This window comes from Erinaceus europaeus, chromosome 11 (genome assembly GCF_950295315.1).
Source record: "Erinaceus europaeus chromosome 11, mEriEur2.1, whole genome shotgun sequence".
NCBI lineage: Eukaryota > Metazoa > Chordata > Mammalia > Eulipotyphla > Erinaceidae > Erinaceus > Erinaceus europaeus.
In genome coordinates this window covers 71,793,581-71,818,457 of record NC_080172.1, presented here as the reverse complement: position 1 = coordinate 71,818,457, position 24,877 = coordinate 71,793,581, and the positions used below count along the sequence as shown (strand labels likewise).

Below are 24,877 nucleotides of genomic sequence, written 5' to 3'. Positions count from 1 at the left end.
ACAAAAAAAAAAAAAAAAAAACTGAAGCTCAGAGAGATTAGCTGATTTTTCCTAAGGCCATTTTTGGCTAGTAGAACTTAAGTTCCTTAATTCTCAATCTATTGCCTTTTCTGTCCAATTTTCTTCTCTTCCTCTGGCGTCCTTAAGTTCCCTTAAATCACCATGTGGATTTGAGATTTTAGCCATGGCCTATGTATTTTATTTTAAAAGGCTATCCATGGTATTTATATTACTCATCAGCCAGAAGGAAAAAAAAAAAAAACAGTACCTAGTCCCCAACTGAGTCCTAAATGATACATGACTTTTATTCATCTTCAGTGAGCTCTTTTTTCCAACTTAATGTTCAACTTTCAATTATCTCCTTCCTTAAAGTCCCTTCACTTTAGGCAGAGTTCTTCTGTTCCTATTTTACTGAAAAAACCCAAGGCATCAGGAATGAACTTTTCCAACTTTCTCCCCTTCATCTATTGAGTCATCTCCAATAACATTTTTTCCTCCATTCTCCTGTCTCAGAGAAATAACTGTCCCCAGTTCTTCTTGAGACAAACTCTGCAGACCTCAGCGGCCCAAGTTTTCCTGAAGCATTGCTCCACTAGTGGTTTCTTTTCTACCTTTAGTGATTTCTTTTCATTATTCTCACTATTCACTATTTATTTCTGCCAAAATAAGAGTTCCAGTTAGCCTGACACACAAAAAATATTCTTTCATAGATGTGTATATACACATACACACACACTCTTCATGTGATGACCCAACTTCTCAATGCCTACTTTTTCCTTAACTATGTAACAAACTAGATTTAAATTCTAGAACTCTCCTAAATACAAGATGAAAATCTGATTACTACATTCTAGCTTCCATTTTCAGTCTTTACCTGACTTTCCTGTGGCCTTTGAAAAACCTGCCATCTGTTCTTTATTGAGGCAACTTAGTTATGTGAACTTTAGATAACTTGTCTTATAAAGGCTGTAACAACAACTAATTCATGATTATTGTTTTTTCATTAATTCCTTAAAATGTTTTTCATTTGGGGAGTCGGGCTGTAGCGCAGCAGGTTAAGTGCAGGTGGCACAAAGCACAAAGGACCGGCATAAGGATCCCGGTTCGAACCCTGGCTCCCCACCTGCAGAGGAGTCGCTTCACAGGCGGTGAAGCAGGTCTGCAGGTGTCTATCTTTCTCTCCTCCTCTCTGTCTTCCCCTCCTCTCTCCATTTCTCTCTGTCCTATCCAACAACGACAACAACAATAATAACTACAACAATAAAACAACAAGGGCAACAAAAGGGAATAAATAAAATAAATATTTAAAAATAAATAAATAAATAAATAAAAATAAAAAATGTTTTTCATTTATTAACTTATTTTATAGGACAGAAACCAAGGGAGGATACATCGGAAGAGAGAGAGAGAAAGAGAGACACCTGCAGCATTGCTTCACCACTTATGCAGCTTTCGCCCTGCCGTTGGGGAACCTGGGCTTGAACTTCAGAGGATCCTTGCACATTATAAATTATACACTTAATTGGGTGCACCATGGGCTAGCCCTTCAGAGTTATTGTTATAAAAATTGTATGACATATGGGAACAAAGCAAAACAAGTAACTCTGGCATACAGTACTATTATCAGTCTTTTTAAAATAGATTTTCTTGATGATTTTTCTATTTCCTCTCCTTTTGTCTGCTTGGTCCTTGCTCCTTTGGTCATTCCTAGGGTTTCTCAAATATACTCAAGGCTACTAACACTCACTTTGAGTCACTCCTCATTCCTTTTGTAGTCAGCTGAATATGCCATATGCACCTCAACTTTACTTTAAGATGAACTTACTATTCCTTCTCCAAACTCACTCCACTATTGATCTCTAACCTAACCAATGACAACTGCAGATTATAAAATCCCCCAAATAGAGTAATCAAGAGTAACTTCTTTTCTCTTCTCTCACTTCTAGTGAAATTGGTAACTGGTTATTTTTCTTAAAGAGTCCTCGAATCCATTGTCCTCTTTCCTATCAACCATCAACTGAGTTCATCATTATTCCTACCTAGATTATTTTCATAGCTTATGGACTAATTCTGTCTACTTCCCTTTTTCATATTTTAAAACAGTGCTGTGAACATTATTTCAACTTTGGTGGCTCTACAGTGCTATCAGGAAAAAGTCCACACTTAAAGACATAACATGATGGTTCTAGAAACTGAACCAAAATGGACCTCCAGCCTTTCTTCTTCTCTGTCCAATAACCTCTCTAGTCACTCTTAACTACAAGTTCATTATATACTGTGCTCTTTTGAACATTGAGCCTATGCTGGTTTGTCTATTTTTTTTTCTCCCCTTCAGCATGGTCAACACAAAACTTATTTCTTTTATGAATTCTTTACGCACAGAGACAAAAAATTCATTCCCTCCTTCATGCCCCAAGCTATATTTTTATTTATCACAATGTATTGCTATAAAGTGCCTCTTATTCTAAATTTCAGTTAATAATTTCTATATCTATCTTCTGGGGCTAGGCATTAAATTTACACTGTACTTTCAGAATTCATTGCAAAGACTGGTACTCAACTGGTCAAAAGAGGAGACAGGAAACTAAGGTTTAATAGTTTAGAATTCATCAAATGTCTGTTGAATAGATGAAGCAGTTTGTCAACTATATAAGAAATATTAATTAAGAGAGGAGGCTGGTAAAATAGGTAGATCAGACAGCTGCTGAAGTGAACATAGAGAAACCTGAATGAGAAATGAAAACTGTACTGATGGAGTCCTCTCATGGTTACGTCAAAAGCTGAGGCTGTTGAAATCAAACTCTTCATTGACAGGCAATGGGGAAGTATAGCTCAATTGGTAGGGTATATACTTTGCCCTGTAGCTCAGGTGCAAACCCCAGCACAACAAATACCATGCACAGGGGGAAGTATTTGTGCTGTGGTGTCTCCTCTGTAAAAAAAAAAAAAATTCAGAGTACTGAAAAAGTACATGCATGAGGCTCAGCAATGCAAAATAGATTAAGGAAAAAAGCCCTCAGGTCAATATCTGTGTAAGCAATTTTTGGGACTACAGAATATTAAACATCATAATTTTATCATACTTTGTGAAAGCTTAGTAAATGTCAGTACTTCAGACTATCACCCTCCACTATAGCCACAAGGCAGTGTAAGAACTACAGAAACTCACCAATACTTACAACTCCTAGAACTGATGACCAAGGCTAATATATTTGGTCCAAGTTGCAAAATCTATTTTGAGACGTAACTTGTCTCCCATAATAATTTCAATATGTGGGAGTCAGGCGGTAGCACAGCGGGTTAAGCGCACGTGGCACCAAGCACAAGGACTGGCGTAAGGATCCCGGTTCCCCACCTGCAGGGGAGTTGCTTCACAGGCAGTGAAGCAGGTCTGCGGATGTCTAACTTTCTCTCCCCATGTTTTCCCCTCTTCTCTCTGTGCTATCTAACAACGACATCAATAACAACAACAATAATAATTACAACAATAAAAAACAAGGGCAACAAAAGGGAAAATAAATATTTTTTTTAATTTTAAAAATAATTTCAATGTTTAGAATACAAATGCCTGCTTACCAAATCAAGTGACCTAACATTCAATGTGACATCAGTTGGAGACTGCAGGAAGAATGAGATGCAGCGAACTGGGAACACAATGGTGCAAAGTGAGCTTGGAGAAATTCAGGCTGAAACTGGCAGTGCTTTCCCAATAATAAAGATACATCTATAATTAACAGGCTTTCGAGAGTATTCAGTCATGCATTATGGCATCACACCTCATGAAACATTCATACAAAAGCTATACCGGGAATGGACATCCTGGGTCTATAAACACATGCAGAGCACTGAAGAAGAAAGAAAAGCCTTTGAAGTGAGACACCCACTGCCCCACAAAGAATACCAAGTGTGAGAAGAAGCAATATTGTTAAAATAATAATAACAGAGCCAAGAAGGAAATGTAATGGTGAAACTAAATTATTACTAAATAATGTTACCAGGCAAGTAAACACATTCCTAGAAAAAAGTATTTACATTAACACACACTATCTAAAATATTTTTGAACTTTAGAATATATACCAATCATGCTAATGAGACCAAATAGTATAAATGTCATGGAGTAGAGGACATCTCAAAGTCTTAATGATCCAGGGACACATATGCTAGTCAATTGAATAAAACAGTAATCACAGAGAGAGAACTGCATAAATGTGCACTTATATGCTAGTGGTGGCACCAAAAATATTTAGAAAATGAATAAATTATTTGGTAAACAGCACTGCACAAACTGGCACACAGTATGACCAATAAGTGAGATGGTTTAATTTGTAAAGCAGCTGGCTGGTATGAGGGAGGCATCGTGCTTGATTCTAGGCACGGACACAGGAGCAACATGAGAACTCCACAGACAGAGGAGCAGTGCTTTTCATGCTCTCTAGCTCAAAAATATAAATTAAAAAAGAAATAAAGATGGATTTATACTTCATATTTTAAAGTCCAAACAGCTTTTAAAAATAAGAAACTAATAAAATGAGTAAAAACTATATTATGATCCCAGAGATTTCTTAAATGACATAAGTGCAAACCACAATATATAATATTAAGAACTTGTGAGTTTCAGTGGGTTAAGCATACATGATGCAACGTGCAAGGACCAATGTAAGGATCCCAGTTCGAGACCCCAGATCCCCACCTGCAGGGGGGTTGCTTCGCAGTGAAGCAGGTGTCTATCTTTCTCTCCCGCCCCCCTCCCGCCCCGTCTTCCCCTTCTCTCTCCATTTCTATCTGTCCTATCCAAGAACAAAACAACAGCTATGACAATAACAATGACAACCACAAGGGCAACAAAATGGGAAAAACAGCCTCCAGAAGCAGTGGATTCGTAGTGCTGACACCTAGCCCCAGCAATAACCCTGAAGGCAAAAAAAAAAAAAAAGAAAAGAAAAAGAACTTGTGGGTTTAACTACATTTTTTGTTGTTAATGAAAGGCACTATAAGTGAGATTATCAAGCATCATACTAGAAGAATTCACAATATCTAAAACTAAGAAGGAACTAATTTCTAGAGCATGTAAGAAATATTAGAAATATCTTAGACCTAATTCACAGAAAAGGGATATCAAGGTAAGTATGTGTAGAGGTTTCAAACTTATTAATCTAACAAAAAGCAAAATTAGGCTATGAGTTCCAATTAAGACTTATTGGGTAGGCAAAAGCCAAAAATGTTGCTAGTAGAAGAAATTATCATGCAGCACTGATGTAAGTATAAACCTGGCAATAATCCATAATGTTCCTTTTGTCTTAAAATCCACAGTTACGAGGGTCAGGCAGTAGTGCAGCAGGTTAAGCACACGTGGCACAAAGCACAAGGACCGGAGCAAGGATGCCGGTTCGAGCCCCAGCTCCCCACCTGCAAGGGAGTCGCTTCACAGGTGGTGAAGCAGGTCTGCAAGTGTCTATCTTTCTCTCCCCCCTCTGTCTTCCCCTCTTCTCTCAATTTCTCTCTGTCCTATCCAACAACGAATGACATCAACAACAACAATAATAACCACAACAAGGCTACAACAACAAAAGGGGGGAAAATGGTCTCCAGGAGCAGTGGATTCATGGTGCAGTCACTGAGCCCCAGCAATAACTCTCTGGAGGCAAAAAAAAAAAAAAAAAAATCCACAGTTACTGCTTGTGGGAAGTACAACCCCAAGAAATGGATTTAATATACCAAAGTTCTTTGGGAAAAATTAAATATACACTGCCTTGGCAAAAATAGCTCACCTGGACAATGAACCTGCTTTGCCTTGGTCTCAGTCCAGGCTGGATCCTGACCCTCACCACAGTGGAGAAAGTAGATGCTGTGATCTTTCCCACCCTTCCTCTTTATCTGAGAAAATTGGCTAGAAGCAGCAACCAACAACAACAAATAATATATACACTGCAAGAATGCCAGAATATTTATAAGTATGTCGACCCTTTCATATTTGTCTTTTTAAAACTGCACATGGTGTATGGCTTTAACTTAATCTTTGCTGAAAAGGTAAGTCAGGCTAAGCAAAATGTTATTTTTCTTTATGGCAAGAAGTAGATGTAATGAGGTAAATGTTAAGCAAAGGGTTGGCTAACAAACCTGAATCTGAGTTCAGTTCTTAGCTTATCCACATGACTGAAATAGTTACCATCTCTTCTTGACTCAGTTTCTGTACCTATAAAACAGGACATTACCTACTCTGCACAATGCCAGATATTAGAGATAATCTATGTAGCATCTGAACACAAAAGGTAGTCAATAATTAAAAAGTAATTTTTGTTTTTGTTTTTTTGCCAGAAAAATAACATCATGTGGCCGGGAGATGGTGCAGTGGATAAGGCATTGAACTCTCAAACATGAGGTCCCAAGTTCAATACCTGGCAGCACATGTACCAGAGTGATGTCTGGTTCCCTCTCTCTCTCCTCCTATTTTTCTAATAAATAAATAAAAGCTTTAGAAGAGAGAAAGAAAAATAACCTCACACACTCACCCTAATAGATTTTACTGTTCTTCCTATCCTGTTTTAAGCAAAATACCAAAACCACAGCAACAGGTATGAACATTAAAACTGATTTTAATATGAACATATAAGTGTCAGTTTATTCTAATGCAAAACAGAAATAAATAATATCTCCCCTTCTGTTTATTGGCCCCAAAGTGTAAATGTCAAGGCCAGGAAGCCTCTCCTAGCTTCTGGGAAACGAAGCTAGAGGTGGCTGAGTTAGTGGTAATTCCAAAATTATAGTCAGAGTTCTGACTATAAACCAAGAAAGAGATATTCACAGAAGCACACTCACAAAACAGCTCTTAGAAGAAATCAGTTATAACTGACTAAGAAATTGCAAGGCCTCAAAGCTGACCATGAAAAAGTTAACCTGGAACAAAATTAAATCCAAAGTTAGATTTTACACATTACCTATTTAATCAACAACTAAGAGAAAAATTCCAGGTTGAAAGCTTAACCTGTAGCTGACATTATGCATTTTACACCACCATTCCAGTAACTTCACTCTGCAGCAATTTGGTTAATTTAATTGGGCTCTGTTTCTTTACCTTGCAGACTTTAAGTTATAAGTAGAGGTCTGTAGACTGAATCTGTCTCATATATGCATGTACTACTATTTTACAAGTAGAGGAAGATACTGCGATTATTACTTACAATATAAATTCAGCTGAGTGATATAAATAATAACTCTGTCATTATGTATTTGCAATTATCAGAGATAAGTAAAACCCTAGGACAAGTCAAAATATTTCAAATATTTTTTATTATTAAACTAAAGCATCTAGATTCTTTTCATTTCTCTTAGAGCCAGGACTTCATATATATATATATATATATATATATATATATATATATATATATATATATGCAGTTTTACCACTCTGGGCTTCTTTTTCATTTAGCTAAAGACAGAGCAAGAGAAACAAGGAGACTGAGAAAGGACAAGGCTACAGCACGAGCCAGGAAGGCATATACCCTACTAAGTGAGCTATCTCTCTGGCACTAAAACTTTGATTGTGTAAAGACTGAGAATGACTGCCTTAAAGTTGACAATTTCCAATGCTTGATAACTTCTACTTTATAATAGACATGAAAGAAAAGAAGAACTCTGAAAAAATTAAAATCCTAACTCACATTTATCTCCACTCCTAGTTCTCTATTGGCCATTAACTTTTCCTTGGCATTTAACATCAAAGCTAGTTACCCTTTCGTTCTTAGAATGTTGAAAGAGACACATGGCTAATTTCACAAACCATCACTAAAAATGCTCAACAGAAAGAAATGCATTGTGTGCACTGTGTACTGAGAAAGTACACATCATTTCATCCCTGATTCATAACAGAAAGGTTATTCATTTTCTTTTTTTTCCTCTCTCCCTTCTCCCTCTTTTCCTGATGCTTTGACACAATTTCATAACCAACTGTTGAAGAGAAAAATAAAAGTTTGTTTAATATTTTCCAAGGGAAACTTACTCCAAAATTTAAGCAATATTATTGCAGATACAACATAAAGCCCTGATTAAAGAGAATATCAACTCTAAGTATTATGAAGAAAAATACATAAGTTTATTTCCAGCTGGGGAATAATATAGAAATATTTAGCATATAACTTAAAGTGTATAAAGGTTTTCCCAGGTCATTCTCTACTATGAATTTTTCAGTAATCTATCTTAAGCTCACTCAGGTAGAGTAGCAGAGGATATATACATTGGTGGTATGACAGTAGGGAGGGCCATACACACTACTTGCCAATTTACTAAATCATTACTTCTTTTTTAAAAATTTTTTTTAACTTTTATTTATTTTCCCTTTTGTTGCCCTTGTGGTTTTGTTGTTGTTATAGTTATTAATGTCATTGTTGTTGGATAGGACAGAGAGAAATGGAGAGAGGAGGGAAAGACAGAGAGGGGAAGAGAAAGACACCTGCAGACTTGCTCCACTGCCTGTGAAGGGATGCCCCTGCAGGTGGGGAGCCTGGGGCTTGAACAGGGATCCTTATGCTGGTCCTTGCGCTTTGTGCCACCTGCACTTAACCCACTGTGCTACTGCCCAACTCCCAAATCATTACTTCTTAAGCTATCCTAGAGGTGAACCAGGATTGTTCACTGCTTATTCTAAAAAATGAAAATAGGCTGACGTTACTGTTCAAAAAATATTTCTGTACTAAGAACTGATATAGATATCTGTAAATTAAACTGAGATTTAAGTTAAATAAGATGGCATTAGGAGTTTTGGTGGCAACAAACAAATCATATTGATGCAAATACTGCTAAATCTAGTCACTGGCACAGAGTAAGTGTAAATTACAAACATGGAAAAAATAAAACTGAATTATGGGTAGAAAGGAATGGGGAAAAATGTGGAGATTTTAGTAAAATTGATCTTTAGTACTTATTAGCTCTATTTTGAAATGACTAAGGGTCACTGAATCAGAATTGCCATCTCTTCCTTTCAATTTTCCAGTCTACAAAAGAAGCAACATCTAAATCAAGACTCTTGTTCAAGCCACAGCATCTCAATTTACTAAGATGACCATTAGAAGCCATATTTTATCCTCTCTGCATAAAATGGAACAAAAAACCTTGCTTTCTTCCCTCCTAGTCATTCTTCATGCGCATTCTTCCAAAATAAAGAGTCTGAGAGAAACCAGGCAAAACTATCTTTCCATCAAACTGATTCTTTTCAGCTATCCCATTTCCCTTACTGCCCATCTACAAGACTTACAAGACTGCCATTTCATCAGGTAGATAAATATGGGGGAGCAGGCTTTCATTGAGAGAAAAATCAAGCTGACTTAGTCTGCAGAGTAAGGAGCTGCTAGAAAAGTGAAGAAGCAGAAAGTCTATACAAAAAACCAGTCTTCTCTCAGAACTATGGTGTTCTCCACCTCTGAGCATCTGAGATGGAGCAAAATATGACCGTGACATTATATTCTACCTAGTAAATTTAAGGAAAGTAATCCTTCACTTTACTGGCTGAAAATGGGTTTTAAAAGGGAAGGGAGAATTTAATGATTAAAAATGTCTGACTCCTACCTTTTAAAAGTACCTTCTGTCTTAGCAAGGAAGCTTGGCACCGAAACCACAACTGGAGTTAACAAATCAGACACCAAACTAAACACCTCAGAACTAACTGCCCCTCATTCCCAGTCCCTACCTTTCCAGTGTAAGTCTGCATCACTAATTCCTAAAGGCCTGGTTCTCCCAAAATAGAAAGCAAAGTGTGGGCCAACTGTTTCACCTACTGAAGAGGTAGGTAGGAATTGAGCCTGGGCACCAGGACTCTTGCTCTCCATTCACCTTAGACCTCCCTCATTCCTGCTCATTCCCCACCCTCATCCCCCCACTCCCACCACCCACACACACACACATATCCACCCACACCCACAATCACACCCAAGCTCCCTGAGACATTTATGCACATACTTAATCCAATGAGAGCAGTGAGGAACAAAGAGCTGCTTGCTGCTTCTTCGGGTAGCAGGAGGAAGAAGAGCTGGTAGAGAGGGCAGCTGGGGACTTGGGGAAGCCTCCAGGCATAGACAACTCAGATTGGAAAGTGCCCGCCCAGGGTGATCTCAGGCAAGTCTGCCAGCGCAGTGCTGCCTGAAGCCCAGGGGCCTGGGTGCAACATATCGGAGCAGTGGCACCCAGAGAGTTTGGCAGAGATCTTGCCGGGAGAAAGCAGTAAAGGGGCGCAACCAAGGAAATGCACTCAAGTGAGGCTGCACCACCGAGCTGGAGATCCGGCTCAGCAGCGCACCAGGGTGGAGGCCAGTGACAGCCCAGTACCCAGCCCAATGGGTTCCGCCAGGGGACCCCACACACCTGGACAAGGCCGTCACCCTGCTCCCTCAGGGCGCTCTCCTGGGACTTGGCTTCCGGCGGGCTCCGCAGGCTGGAACCAGCAAAGCGGCCGCTTCACTCCTCCATCCTGGGACCCGGCAGCACGCTACAGACAGCAGTGCACTTCCTGTTTGAAAACACAGGGGAGAGAAAGCAGAAAGATCCGAGTGTTAGCAGAGTGGAGGAAGGGACACAGACAGCAAGGAGGGAGGACTAAGGGGCTGCTGGCGGTTGCACAATTTGCACAGTTGCCGCCCCGCCATGGTCCGCACCAGGACGCTCTGGTGGCGACCCGCCACACCGGCGACCCGCGAGGCTGCTCGGGTGGCCCGGGCCTCCCCCTACCGGGGGCCTCCCAGCCAACGCGCTTGCCGTCCTTCCGTTTCCAGCCCCTGCTTGGGCTCTCCCCTCCCTCCCCACGTGTACCTAAGTCAAAGCACACAGGCTTCCTCCCAGCAGGCACCCTAGTAGTCTGGATTCTTTTTCTTCCTTTCCTTTCCTATCCTCTCCGTCCCCGCCCCTGAAGGAAAAAAAAAAAATAGTGCTTTGCCTGGGGGAAGGTAAAAAGGCAAGACAGAGCCTTTCCAGGGAGGAGAGTCAAGATTTATGCAAGACTTTAAAGTGAATAGTCACTTCCCAACACATCCACCACAGCTCCGCAGCCAGGAGAGTTCCAGAATGGGAAATGTCTTGTCTTGCTCCTGGCTGACTCAAAAGAAAGAGCAAAGCACTCACACAGCTGCTTTGAAGTGAGGACAAAAGATATTCAAGACCTCCCTTGGTTAGTATCAATCTCAGTCTTATGGCCCTCTTATATTAACATATGCCAATCCACACAATTATCCACATGAGAATGAGGTGTAATACTGAATTCTTCCAGGACAAAAAAAAAATTTCTCTCCGTGTATGATATCTCAAACAGTTCCAAAGTTGTTATTTTAATTCAGTGTTTTCACCCTCTAACTTAAGTTCAAGGTAGTGTTTAAAAAATAGTAAACAGATGGCTTAAGAACTTGCCACATGCAGTGTGTAGAGTTTACATATGTGTTCAGCGCTGGGTTTCTGGGCTTCTAGGTGTGGTCTGCTTCTTCTATAACCAGCATGACCTTGCATACAAATCTATCAGGTTACAAGGCACTCAAGGGACTATCTCTACCAATCAGTCCCTTTTATCAAGTTGATAGTTTAAATAAATTTTACTCAGACCCGTGAGATAGTTCACTTGGGAGGGTGCCTGCTCCCTGTCATTTGCATGACCCAGATTTGAGGCTGGCCACCACCAAACTAGGAGAAATTTCAATGCTGTGCTCTCTCTTATCTGAAAAAGTCAGCCTAAAGCCGTGAAGCTACTACAATAATTTTTAAAAAGGAGAAAAAGAAAAGCTATTCATATTTGAAAACTCAAAACGGAGAACACAATTTTATGATTTCTCTACATAAAAAGCTAAAATCTGGATTAAGAAATTGATACATATTATGCTATTTAGTACAGGGCAGGGTCTCACTTTAATCTTCTTAGTCTTAACATTTCTCAATAGATCTGCAAAAGTCCTAGTCTCATTATTTCCAACTGAGGAAATAGGTCACAGGTTAAATACCTCTCCCCATGTCACAGAAGGAAAAAAAAAAGTGGTGAGTAATGCATCTTTCTTAATTATAAATGCAGGACATTTCTTCTACATTACAGATTTCAAAACAAAAGCAAAATCTGGGAGAAAAATCAAGTCCACCACCATCTTTGATCCATACCTCCATCCCCAAATAATCTTGCAATTTATATGCTATCACTGTTGAACTAACTGGTTTGCTTACCCACCTGTATAATATGTACCTTTATTACTTGAGCAGAGGACACGGTGCTCTTTCCCAGTATCTACCACAGCTCTGTCAGCCTTTTCAGTATAACTCTGTGGCAAAAGTTCAAAAGGTTCTAGGGTAGCCACTTCATATGCCAAGGTACAAAGTCTGTCCCGTTCAAGAACCTAATCAGCTGACTAGTATTTTCTCCCCCTGCGTTTTTTTTTTTTGTTTGGTTTTTTGTTGTTGTTGTTGTTGTTTTGCTCTGAGCCTTAATAAGCAGAACAATCTGCACGTCCTCAGCTTTTAATGAAACTTGGAAATTCTCTCATTTTCCGGTTCCTTCTGCTTTAGCACTTAGTTCACACTTACCTGTCAGGAATATGCTACCAGTGTTCAGACACAGGTTGAGAAATAGAGCACATATTGAAAGAATTTTTGGTAATAATAAGACGTCAAATACTTGTAACTAAGTGCTTCTATCTTATCTCCAGACAAACTGTTTTATATATAATTTATTAATGAGAAACATAGGAGGAGAGAGAAAGAGCCAAACATCACTCTGATACATGTGCTGCCGGGGATTGAACTCAGGACCTCATGCTTGAGAGTTCGATACTTTAACCACTGCGCCACATCCCGGACCACCAGACAAACTGTTTTTCACTCACACTTCCTCCACAACCTCACTAAGCTACTGAGAGACTTTGAAATTGTAGAGCATGCAGGTGAATACTAAGGATAGTTCAAATGTAAAGGTAGGGTCCTCAAGCATCGGGCAGTTGCAGAGAATCATTCCCTTCCTTCAGGCAGACACTCTAGAGAAGTTTAGTACTAAAAGCTTCCTAAAGGATCTTAGCATCCTTTCAGCTCTAAATCTCCCTCTGCTCCCACCTTCCTTCTCTTAGTCCCTCATTTTACCCTGGACCTGCCAATACTTCATTTCTTTCCCAGGTTTTATGCTTCTTGCCAGAGCACTGCAATTTCTTTCCCACAAAGTACTTGGTGAGAGGGAAGCAAAAAGGGAGACATTTAGTGCAAGATTTCTCTCATTTGAAAAAATCCTGTCAACAGTCACTTAACTTTTAAGGATACAATTCTATTTGAAATATGTGTTGCTATCCCTGCCTTCATATCTGTTAATTAAAAAAAAAAAAAAAAGCTCTCTGAAGAGATACAAAATTCTTATGAAAAAGCAAAGTAATGTACTTAAATTAACCCTCCTCAAATTATGAATCTGGGAACTCAAAGGTTATCAAATGTCTGAAAATCTCCCATTGTTCTGAAAAATAAAGCCATTAATGTAAAAATGGTCAATAAAAGACTACTCCTACTTTGGTCTCATGCTGTGCTGAAAGATAGTTCTGTGATGTATTTTAAAGTGTAAATGGGGAGCAAAATACATAAAAGGTATCTGCTGATAATCCAGGAACTATATCCACAGGTATTGCTGTACCCACACTTCTTCTTCTAGCGTTTGCCCTTCTTCCATAGCCAGTCAACAGCTCAGGTTGAAAGCTGTCAGGAGCTGCTTGTTGCTGGCTTTGAAAGTGACTGGGATCCATGTGGATTCAGTCGGCTAGGAAGGATCGTCAGTTTCCCCAATGAATGGGTACTCACGGGATGCACCACGAGAAGGTCGATCCAATGCATCCGTACCCACACTGACATTCATAAACTCTTCTCTAGTCATCAACCTTACTTGAACTGGAACAACCACATTTTTTCTGTTATGATTCCTAGGACTACAATCCTTGTGTTAATAAATAAAAAATATTTGTTAACATTCACTTTGTGATTCCAAAGTCTATAGTTTGGCTAATACAACACTCCTGGGATCAATCACATCATTCCTGACATGTCTCCTAGCAACCACAAGGCCTAAGCATCATATCACACTTTCCTAGGTTTCAGCCATTGATCTATCACTACTGTGTTTCACGGAGAAGTGTTATTTCCCTATCAATGTGGAATAGAAAAATATTAAAATCACAATGTCAATAAATAGATTTAAAATAAAAGCTCTAGTTAGGCACAAGTGATGTCGCAAAATATAAAGTTGATTTTGAAGAAAAAATGGTGGCTTACTGGGGGTCGAGCGGTAGCGCAGCAGGTTAAGCGCACACAAGGCACAAAGTTTAAGGACCGGCATAAGGATCCCAGTTCGAGCCCCTGGCTCCCCAACTGCAATTGGGGGGGTTGCTTCATGAGCAGTGAAGCAGGTCTGCAGGTGTCTATCTTTCTCTCCCCCGGCTTCCCCTCCTCTCTTGATTTCTCTCTGTCCTATCCAACAACAACATCAATAACAACAATAATAATAACCATCACAACAATAAAACAAAAGGGGAAAAAAATAGCCTCCAGGAGCAGTGGATTTGTGGTGTAGGCACCGAGCCCCAGCAATAACCCTGGAAGCAAAAAAAAAAAAAAAGAAAAAAGAAAGAAAAGAAAAGAAAAAAATGGTGGCTCTTACTTTGAGAGTCTCTAATCCCTAAGTACCACAGTCAGCAACATTGTGAGAGCCATGTTCAAAGGTCCAAATTAAATAATAAGGGATGGTTTTGCTGAAGACTAATGGTGCAAAAGATGAAATAAGCAAAATTCATTCTCCTTGTCTCTCTTCATCTTAAAAGAAAAATGCTTGACTTTTGTAACTTAAGAATGTTTGCCACAAGACTTCACTGTGTATTCACAGAATCCTTGATTATTATTACAGCTGGAGTTTGCAAACAAACAAAAAATAATGACGAGCTGCCTGATTACCTAAGAGACTGCTTCTCTATAGTAACAACCTTTACAGCACCTTCCTGTCTCTGTCCTCACTTCTAGAGTCGAGTATGTACCAAAATTTCCTGTGAAGATTTCTGGCACTCAACATTAACCTTCAGGCCTCTGCAAAACTTGGACATTGCTTTCAAGGAAGACCTCCTTTGGGCCAATTGGCTAGTTTGATTTGCACTTACATATAGACTTATTAGCCATCTTCAAGGAGGCAATGTATCATTTCCTATAGCAAAATGCAAAAAGGGGATACAAATCACTTTTTTTTTTTAAGTTTGCAACATGGCTAGGTTCCCTCCTGGGCATAGAGAACCATTCTTGATTCTGACCACATTAAGAGGACAAGTACTAGTTATATTCTAGTATCCACAGTATTCTAGCAGATCTTCAAACAATGTCTTTTCTATATTGTGTTTTGTTTCACTATATTGTGATGTGAAAAACAAACAAAACCCTTGGCTGTTGTTAAAAGACTTTCTCAATGACTTATTTGATATATGTCGTTTTGTTCAAATTCTCAGTTTTCAAGAACCTACTATGGACATTAAGTGGGGACTTAGTGTAAATAGAAGATCAGATACAACGTAGAAGCACAGGCCAGGTATACCATAGACCTGAGCTGCTATGTCCCTCAACTCTGCCTCAGTGTCTTCCAGTTTACACACAAAATACATGTGCTTGTGCACACACCCGCAATACTTGTGCACATATGTACACACACACACACACACACACACAGCATACACGGACTCGTGCATCTTACAGATTTAGTAACATTTACATAGGGACCTCACATGCCCTGCCTCACTGTATTCTCAGAACTGTCTTTGCAGGAAAGAGTCATTATCACGGTATGAGAAGTCAAACTCATAGATGTTAAGTCATTTTTGTCAAGCCTCAAGTAATGGAGCTAAACTTCACCCTAGGTCTGTTACTCCTTCTTCTCACTGAAGAGAAATAAGTGGTTTCATTTGAACTGTAGATTCTGTGCTATACAGTTAAAGAACTAAGAAGAATTCCACTTTTGAAACTCAACTTGCAATGTTCTCTTTGAACTACGTAATGTTAGTTTGTCACCTTGCCAAACACTGGTAAAATGTAAACGATAGGCATCTATTTTGAAACAAGTCAACTGATTTTAAGCAATATAAACTAAGTTAGGTGCTCTCTTGAGCAGCAGCTGATTATTATTTTATAAAATAGTATAGACCCACTTGTCAATTAAATTGTGATGGACAAAATTTATATATTTTATGTATTTTATATATTTATGTATTTCCAAGTTTCTACTCTCATTATTTTTTTTATTATTATTATTATTATTGCCACCAGAGTTATCACTGGCGCTCAGTGCCTGCACTACAAACCCACCACTCCTGGTGGCATTTTCTCTCTCTCCTCCCCTCCCCCTCTCTCCCCTCCCCTTCCCTCTCTTGCTCTCTCTTTTCTATTTTATTTGATAGGACACAGAGAAATTGAGGGTGGTGAGAGACAGAGAGGGAAAGAGAAAGAGAGAAACCTACAGACCTGCTTCACTGCTTGTGAAGTATCCTCGCTGCAGGTGGAGAGCAGGGACTCTAACCCAGTGCCTTGTGCACGTCTTTCCATAGGATACTATGTGCACTTAACTGGGTGTACCGCCCAGTCCTCTCTACTCTCATTCTTTAGCTAGTGTGTAAATATATGTGTGAAGTATGCCATGTTGACTAATGTATTGCGATTTATTGAGCATAAATATGAAAAAAAAAATAGCAAGAAACCACAAAGGTTTGACTAAATGCAAATACCCTTACACAAGTTAAGAGTATTCAAAATATTCTTGGCACAGTCTACTAGCAATGACAGCCTTGGGGGTTACTTACTGACTGCAGATCCTGGTGTGTATCTTGCAGACTAAACATTGTACTAGGAGATATTTTCTTTCAGATGATATGTTTTGTCTAGGCATCTTCTATAGTGGATATTTTTGCTCCCTAACTTAAAAAATTTTTTTTTAGTTCTCTTTAGGAATCCATTTAAAAATAATATATCCCAAAGCCAACATCTTAAAAAGATTAGTCTTAATAAGTTAAATAGTATATACTGCTCATTATTAAGAATATAATACTGTTAAATGGGATTTTTAATAAATATACATACAATAACAAATTAAAATTTAACAAAAATATATGAGTTGGCAGGGAATACTTCACACACATCACTGGCTTTAGAATGTATCAATTTTTGATGATCTCTTATAATGGTAGTTCGACAGTTTGATTCATTCCTTTGCCTGCAGTAGAATGGCTAAGACAAATAGCATGAAAAATAAAGTCTTACAATGCACAAGGGCCAGGGTTCAAGACCCTGGTCCCCACCTGTAGGGGAGAAGATTCATGAGCAGTGAAGCAGTGCTACAGGTCGGACTCTCCCTCCTTTCTCTCCCCCTCTCTCTCCCTCTACTCCCCCCACCCCTTCCTTCTTGATTTTTGTTTCTGTTCAATAAATATTAAAAAAGATAAAATCAACTAGAACATAAATTCTTAAAAAAGATTCAAGTACTCCCTTCCATGTCTTTACTCAATTAACCCTGACAACAACCCTGTGAAGCAGGAATTACCATTACCTTTATATCAGACCAGCACATACAGAGATACCAAGTGATTTGCCTAAGTAATAAAGACCAGAATTGGAGCAGTTCAGCTGGTCAACATAGGGCACAACTGGATTGGGTGTGCTTTCTCCCCATATAAGATCCTGAAATATAGTCCCACAGAGGTGGCATATATAAAAGCCAGAGGTAAAAAGCCCAGAGGTGTTTTTTATCTGTAGCAAGAATGGAACCACTATTTATAGAGAGCAGGGTACTTAGCTTATCACATGTCACTGAAAAAAAAAAAGAATGCTGAAAAGAAAGTGATTTTTGAAAAGTGGAAAATCAATGAAGAAATGTTGCTTTTATATAACACAATGGAATACTATGCAGCTGTAAAAATGATGAAGTCATCTCCTTTTGCCATATCTTGGATAGAACTTGGATGTGTTATGGTGAATGAGATAAGCCACAAAGAGAAGGTCCAATAATGAACAGTCTCATTCATAGGTGGAACTTAAGAATCAAGGAAACTAATGGAAAACATAAGGTAAAACTTAAACTGGGTGTGTTGTGTTGCACCAGAGCAAAGGACTCTGGGGAAGGAAGGAAATCGGTGGGCTAGAAAGGTGTTGGGAGTTGTGGTATAGAAAGGGGAGAAAAAAAGATGTAGGTTGAGGGAGTGTGTGTCTTGCAGACATTTAGACATTTATCTTGGGGAAATGAGTGGCCATTCCTATGTGTCAACAATTGTACTGCAAACCATTAATTTCTCAATAAAGTATGGAGGAGGAAATGGAGGAAAGGAAGAAGAGAAAGAAGAGGAGGAAGAAGAAAAGGAGAAAGGGAGAGTAACAGGAAGGAGGATGAAGATAAAGAAAGAGAGGAGGGGGGAAGAGCAGGGAGCAGGCAGCAGCACATTTGGTTAAGTGCATTAGGACCCAGGTTCAAGGCTCCACTTCTCACCTGCAGGGGGAAGCTTCACAAATGGATTTCTCTCTGTCTCTCTCCTCTAGCTCTTCTCCCTTCTCAATTTCTCTCAGTCCTGTCATCTATAATAATAAAAAAAAAAGGGAAAAAATGGCTGCCAAAAGAGGTGGATTTGTAGTGATGACACCAAACCCTGGTGGCAAAGAAAGAAAGGAAAGGAAAGGAAGAATGAAACGTTGCTTCCTTATCTTGCCCAGAATCCTAGATTTTATGACTTTAGATCTGCCTGGGTACAATGCAACTGAATTAGGAAGAGAATGCAATGAACCCCATGTATTCTGATCTCAGTTAAGCATTTGATACAGGATCCCAGGACTCATCTGAAATTTCTGTGGCAGGATATAAGAGCCACATCAGAATTAAGAGGAATAGAAAGAAAAAACACTGGATACAACTACAAGTATGATAAAGAAAGGAACCATAAGAAACAGTATCTAATTTGTATTCAAAAGTAACAGAAATTATTCACACTGTCATAATCCAATTTTCACATAATATTAATTTGGGGTGTGTGAAAAGGGCAAATAAGGGTGAGCCAACTGACTTAGCTAAATTAACAGAGAGGTGAATTAAAACAAGAAGTCCAGTTTCACTTCTGGGCTCCCTTTGAGAGAGAGGAGCTAACAATGTCCAGAAGTTTACAACAATCCCTAGACTAAAAATGCCAAGACTCAACTAAGTAAAGTAAGAAACAGCGAATTGAAATGGTTTAAAAGTTTAGGACCTTAGATCTAAACTTCACAAAGCACAACCTTATTATTCCACACATCATCAGTAAAGTTCCATGGGAAATAATACTATTTTCAACAGGAAGGCTTGGTTAGTAAAATTGAAGAAATGAAGGGGCTCAAAGGCTGAATTTAGAGGTCAGATGAAAAAGTCAGTGGTGTATGTATAATCTGGCCCCACTACAAATATGCTGCACAGGCAGAAGGTCATGAGAATAGTTGCAAACACAGGACAGGACAAAGAACAGCAGAGAAGGAGGAAAAAGAGAGCTAAAACTTGGGAGTCAGATTATTTTTTTAAGCATAAATTATAATTTCTAATTTCTTTAATACTGAGAAATTGCTTTTCCCTTGGTAGGACTGTTTGCCTTCCCAGCAAAAAATTATACTTTAAAAGTCAGTAGCTGATACTGAACTCAGGAAATGGGAGTAAGAGGGGTCTCTACCATTTAGGAAAATAAAATGACCTAAACTCAAACTGGATCCCAGGAAATGTACAAGTGTACAACACTGCTTCATACAGTTCCTAGGAGATTGAAGATCTATTATCTCTGCACCCAACATATACAAGTCTCATGCTCTATGAGACTGTTCATGATGAAACACTCACCAATTAAACCTACATATTCCATTTCCTTCTAAATAAACACAAGAAAAATTTAAAACAAAGATACAAGATGGGGCCAGGTGGTGGCACACCTGACTAAGAGCATACACTACAATATGCAAGGACCCATGTTCAAGGCCCTGGTCCCCACCTGCAGGGAGGAAGCTTTACGAGTGCTGAAGCAGGGCTGTAGGTGTGTGTCTCAGTCTCTCTCTCCCTCTCTACCTCCCCTCTCAATTTCTCTCTGTCTTTATCCAATAATAAATAAAAAGATGAAAGCCATGCTACAATGTAATTTGAATGGGAAAATGACAATGCTTTGGAATTATTATTTGTAAAGAATAAAAAGCAAGGTGGTGGCACACACATCACAAAACGCAACAAGGACCTGGGTTCAAGCCCTTAGTCCCCACCTGTAGGGGGAAGTTTCATGGGCAGTGGAGCAGTACTGTAGGTATTCCTTCTCACTCCTGCTCTTTCTCTGTCTGAAAGAAAAGAAGGGGGGGGCACTGAATAGTGGAGTCACGATAAGCACCAAGCCCCAGTGATAACCCTAGTGGTAATACATATATTCATAGAATACAAAAATACATACATAGCAGGGTACAAGGATAGCTCAACAGGTAAGGCAAATGCCTTGCCATGTGTGGTCCTGGTCCAAACCTCTATTATCTTGTAATCTTGTAAAGCACTATTAAATTACTAATTAAAGAGTTCCCTAGAGTGGCAAAATAGCACAGAAAGAGATACAGAAGGGGTGGGTGAGGGAGAGGGGGATAAACAAGAAAATACACAGCAATCCATAAAAATGTAATGGTTTAGGCTGGGGACATAGCATAATGGTTATACAAAGAGACTTTTATGCCTGAGCTCCAAAGGCCAAGGTTCAATCCTCTGTACCACATTAGCTAGAGTTGAGCAGTGCTCTTGTGTGTGTCTCTCTCTCACTCTCGCTCTCTCTTTACTTCTTTCTCTCAGTATCTCATTAAAATAAAAATAAGCTAAATGGTTTTAAATAAGGTCATAAATCAACCCCCAACTGCCCTTCCAATGGATTAAAAATGACAAACCCACACTAAGCCTATGTGAGGACCCCTGCCGGGCTAGTGTGGGGGTGCCTCTTCTCCTGCGCGTACTCTCTGGGTTGGAGAGAACGCGACTTGAGCCAGCCTGGGCTGCTACTCACTCAGTGACGCAAAAGAGATGACCCAGGAACAGAGCTGGCGGTGGCGAGGCAATTCAATTCTTTACTCATCAGAGAGCCAAGGCTTTTAAAAAAGTCGGACCCAGAAGTGGCAAGTCAGAAACGGAAATGGCTTGACAATACCATACATGGTTAGGAAAGGGGCAAGGAAAGGCAAAAGGGGCTGTGAAAGGTAGGAACTTCCTTAGTAACTGTTGTAAGGGTTTTAACTGGTAGGATTAATAATACCCTGCAGGCAGAAAGGGTCTTGAGGGTAGAAAGAAGATAGATCAAAGGAATGGAATAGGTGGGAAAGTGGGGGGGGGGATCTTTCAGGCAAAGCATTGATTATGTGGATAATAAGGGAGCAGGCCATAGTATCAGGAATGCAGGGTGCTTTGTGAGGCAGGGAGTCTGATAAAACCAGGCAAATGTTGGGGGGTCTAGTGTCCCTCCTCGCTCAACTTCTCAGTGGAGAGAGAGACTGACAGGATGGACTTGCCCCTCAGATCAAGCCCTGCCAAGCTCAACCACATTCTCACAATTTCCCTACAGACCCCCTCTCCCAAATGACAATACTTAGAGGAGATAGTCCCTTGTTTGAAGGCATACAATCAGCTGCAGGACCATTTAAATACATTTCCCAGGCCTTACCCCAGATCTACAACATCAGATTCACTAAAGGGTGGTTCCCAAAATCAGGATCTTTAAGAAATTTTTAGGTTATCCTAAGTCACAGCCCCGAGCCTTTCCTCTCTCTACCACTAAAATCACTGCAATGTGAGAGCAAATTATTTCCCATCTCTTTAATGTAAGAAATAACCTTTAAAGACAATAGAATCAAGTCCAGATCTCTTAGCTGGATCCTCCAGACCCTTTGCAATCTGACCCAAACTACTTGTCTATTCGTCCTCTCTCCCTCCTTCTCTCTCTCCCAGGTCCCTCCCCGTCACAGCACCATTTCCCAAGCACATTACATGCATTTTTCATGACTTTGCAATTTCCGCTCCAATGTTCCCTCAGCTCTCCCACTCTGCCTACTAGTCATCATCTTTCTCATCCTTCAAAGTCCTGCTCAAGTTATTTTTCTTTGTGAAACCCTTTTGGATCTATTCAATCAATATCAGTCTTTCCTTCCTCTGAACAATTAAAAAAATCTACCTTTTGCAGAGATAACATATGTAGCATGTGATGCTGGGTTACACTAAACTGTGTACAGGTCCATCTTCCCCTGAAGACAGGGAATAGCTTAACTCATCTCTGTGGATAAGTGATGGACCAAAATTTAAAGTCTGGTTCTTCTGCTTGCTAGCATGTTAGCCTTGAATGATTAAAAACAGTTAATTTTACAATCTTTGAAAAGAAGAAAACTATGTGTGTGCATGTGCACATACTCACAAAATAAATAAAATAAAAAATAATGCCAGGAGTCGGGCGGTAGCACAGCGGGTTAAATGCACGTAGCACAAAGCACAAGGACTGGTCTAAGAATACCAGTTCGAGCCCCTGGCACCCCATCTGTAGGGGAGTTGCTTCACAGGTGGTGAAGCAGGTCTGCAGGTGTCTGTCTTTCTCTCCCCCTCTCCATCTTCCCCTCCTCTCTCCATTTCTCTCTGTCCTTCCAACAACTATGTCATCAGCAACAATAATAATAACTACAGCAATAAAACAAGGGCAACAAAAGGGAGAAAATAAAATAAAATAAAATAAAAATAATGCCTACCTTCATGACTGATGGATGTTAAAACACCAAGTGTTCAGACCCACATGGGACATCTACAATGGTAGCTTTACTTATTAATTATGATAAGTTGTTTCCTATCCTACCAGACTGTCAGACATAGTAAATACTCAAAAAGCATTTGCTTTCAAAGTAATGAACAGTGATTACTTAAAGTCCCTTCTCCTTACCCAATTTTGTTCTTCACAAAGCCCATTTCATAATATTTCTATTGAGAAGTCATCACTTATTCCCCTTTCTTTCCTTTAAAAATCAATGCACAAAATTCTAATGAACATGCCCTGTCAGTATCCCTCCTACTCCAGCTTGGCTTTTTGTTTTGAACTACAGTAACTGCCTGCAGCCACAGTGTCGCTGCCCAGAGAGTTGCCTGCTTCACCCTTACAACAAATGGCACTTTGTAGGCAAACTGGAGGCCCGCCCAAAGTAGGAGGGGGGAAAACCAAGGAAATGGAGTTTAGGCCAGAAATGGCGTCAGCACATTATTGCTCACACTGTAACACAGGTAAGGAGAGGACAAGAAAGAAGAGGCATTCAGACCAAGGCAAACCTTCCCCACCTACTCTCAAGTACCCACTTCACCATTCACCATGGAAAAGGGCTTCCAAGACTCACAACAAACATGCTGGTCCACTCAGTCTAATATACATGGCAATTGTTCATAATAATAATAGTATCCTGTGCAACTGTCTCGTATTCTTAGTAAACCAATCACATTGCCTTTATTATCCCTGCCTCCAGTTACAGAGAATGAAGCCAGCATCTTGAGAAATGCAATGTAACATAAGTCAGTAGAAGAGAGTACTGGAACTAGTCAAGTCTCCTTTGTTCCAAGTCCTTGGTCATTTTCACTATCCTCATGTTTACTGAAAAATAAATTTTAAAATGCAGCTCACCAAACCTACCAGTTGTAAAGATAAAGGTAAAACAGCTTTTGTGCTTTTAAAAACAATCTCAGTGCCAAAAGGGTTGTCACAGCAACACAGCAACAACCGCAGCCCTTACAGTCATCAGGCCAATACGTGAGTAGTGTTCCAGGAAGGTCCTCTAGCTTTCTGTTCCTAGATGGAAACTGTTTCCTGACAATTGTTCATATGGCTTGGGACAGAATATAATATCTGCTGGGTTTTTTTCTTCATTTTTATAAAACTAAATGCTGATCCTAAATTTATGATGGATATGATCTGGAGAAAAAAGTTTTGGTTTTTTTTTTTGGATTTTTTTCTTTTTTCTTTATTTCCTTTTGTTGCCTTGTTGTTTTATTGTTGTAGTTATTATTGATGTTGTTTTTGTTGTTGGATAAGACAGAGAGAAATGGAGAGAGGAAGGGAAGACAGAGAGGGGGAAAGAAAGACAGACACCTGCAGACCTGTTTCACCTCTTGTTAAGTGACTCCCCTGCAGTTGGGGAGCCGGGGACTTGAACTGGGATCCCTATGCCGGTCCTTGCACTTAGCACCACCTTTGCTTAACCTGCTGCACTACTGCCTAACTCCAAGAATTAAAGTTTTAAAGCAAATCTGTGGTCCCTGTAAGAGAGCGCACAGTCCTTGAAGGCATAGCTTCTGAAGCTACACCTTCTTGAGCTCACATCACAACTGTGCCAGTTACTAGCTTTATGACCTTGAATTCCTTGGCTGCTCAGAATGATGGGGGAGGTACAGTTAGTCTGGAGTACTGGGTCTTGGTATTCTCTGATACACCATAAACTGCTGAGGTGTAAATATGCTAACACAAGGAAAGTGTTCCAAACAGTGTCAGGCATGTATAAGGATTTACAAGTTTCTTGTCATTATTTCCAGAATAGATTAGCCTCTCTTTAGTGTATCATGTAAGAAGGTTGAAGAGGACTTCCTTTACTCTATGTTAATCCATAATACACTAAACTAGCACAAAGATTATTTGTAAGCTTTACTTCCTGATAGAATCTTCTAGGAATTTCATATATAGACAAAAGTCTTTGGAAGAACAAGCAATGGAATCAAAAGAATGCTTGTTATTTCCAGCAATAGCAGCAAGAGAATCTGCACCCATTCCCTCAACACTACAAATTAACTTTCATAATGAAAAAATAAAAATAAAACACCCTTGTTGCATTAGCTAAGGCAGG

The 24,877-nt window shown here is 39.6% G+C and overlaps 1 protein-coding gene across 2 annotated transcripts in view; it reads right to left on the bottom strand.

Moving 5' to 3' along the window:
* The window catches only part of LRRC8D (leucine rich repeat containing 8 VRAC subunit D), a 147,404-nt gene that overhangs the window by 107,318 nt on the left and 15,209 nt on the right, over positions 1-24,877 (bottom strand). The window contains exon 1 of one of the 2 annotated variants that reach the window (XM_060202025.1): positions 9,950-10,333. The exons of the other annotated variant lie outside the window; for it this stretch is intronic. The gene's annotated coding sequence lies outside the window, so the exon portion shown is untranslated. Of the gene's footprint in view, positions 1-9,949; positions 10,334-24,877 lie in introns of those variants that run through there. 2 annotated transcript variants of the gene reach the window in all.